This window comes from Hyposmocoma kahamanoa, unplaced genomic scaffold (assembly GCF_003589595.1).
Source record: "Hyposmocoma kahamanoa isolate Upper Pololo Valley unplaced genomic scaffold, ASM358959v1 157, whole genome shotgun sequence".
Lineage (NCBI taxonomy): Eukaryota > Metazoa > Arthropoda > Insecta > Lepidoptera > Cosmopterigidae > Hyposmocoma > Hyposmocoma kahamanoa.
Genome location: NW_020653561.1, coordinates 1,258,046 through 1,259,515, shown reverse-complemented (window position 1 = coordinate 1,259,515; position 1,470 = coordinate 1,258,046).

Sequence of the window (1,470 nt, the reverse complement as noted above, 5' to 3'; positions counted from 1 at the left end):
TGTGTGTGTGTGTGTTTGTGTGTGTGTGTGTGTGTGTGTTTGTGTGTATGTGTGCATGTTACCTACATTTTAAGCTTTTAAACCTTAGGAAGTGGTGATAATGGTTTCTGTACTATCGTAGTCCAGTTTGGTGAGTCAATCGGAGAGTATTTTTTTACATTCTGCTTTGCTCAACGGATAAATATTTAGTATTTTTTTCAAATTATAATATACATAGCTACCGAGAAAGTAGAAATGTCTCTGTGTGAGTCTGCTGTGGGCTAATACAGACAGTATATGTCGATATGTATAAAAGCGCAAATTGTTCAGAGCGCATTTGTTTTCAGAGATTGTGTTTGAAGTGATCATATTCCTGCCATAAGAACAGCATTTTAGCTTTGTCAAATACATTTCAAAGTCTACAGTAACCAAATAATTTGTAATAGTTATCCTTAAATTTTGATTTTACGTTATAAGGAACAATTAACTTTAGTAAACATAGCTGCAATTTATAGATATTGTTCAAGTAGGTCTCAAAAGTGCTTGAGAAGAGATATATAAATCATTCTGAGTGACATAAATGGAAGTTTGTATTTCAATATAGACAGTTTAGCCGCAAAAGCTCTTAATTTGTTACGTACGTGATCTATATACGGTCTCCAGTTAAATTGTTTATCTATAATCAGTCAGATAAGTATGACGATCGACTAGCTATAAAGTGCCGCAGGAGTACACCCTGTACAAAACATTAGGTAAATATTGATGCGTATGTGTCGCGAAAGTCGGTGTTGACGATGATTTAAGCATGTAAACATTAGTGCTTTCCGGTTATTAAGAGTAAGGTACTGGTGAATTAACAGGCACATGGAACTTGTCAATATGTCTCAGGATGACGCGCGTAGTGGCAGTGCTCCTCGGGTCTTAGCGATTTAATACTCGAAGAGGTGCTGCAACTGTCATGGTAAAGTAAATTAGTAGTGGTTCCATTTCAATTTGAAGGAAATATTCCACCTCTAAAGATGGTAAATTAGGGGATGAATCCGGTTCACTGGACTTCACGCACTTTCTGTTAGACGGTTTCAATAAAACTTGGCAAATTTATCTAATTCCACAAACTTTTTGGGGTCTTTTTTTGTATAAAAAAGTTATTAGTAGTGTCTGAGTATTTTTCATAGAACAAATATTATTATTTTTAACATAAATCCATTGACTTACAATTATATGGACGTCGGGTCCGCGCTAAAAAGTGTCCGCACTTGTAAGGCGCTAAAATCGTATACAGAGCGCGACACTCCGCTTTAGTCTTCATTTGTTCGACTAACAGCGCGATACTGCGATGACATTACAATTTAAATTTCGAATAGGTTGACTTGGGACATTTTTTTCGTGGTTTTTGTATTAGACCCGTCGTCCATTTATTTGTAAGTCAATGCATAAATCACATTAAGTTTAATACAAAGATTGAACATTTGGGAAAAATTTCTTACATAC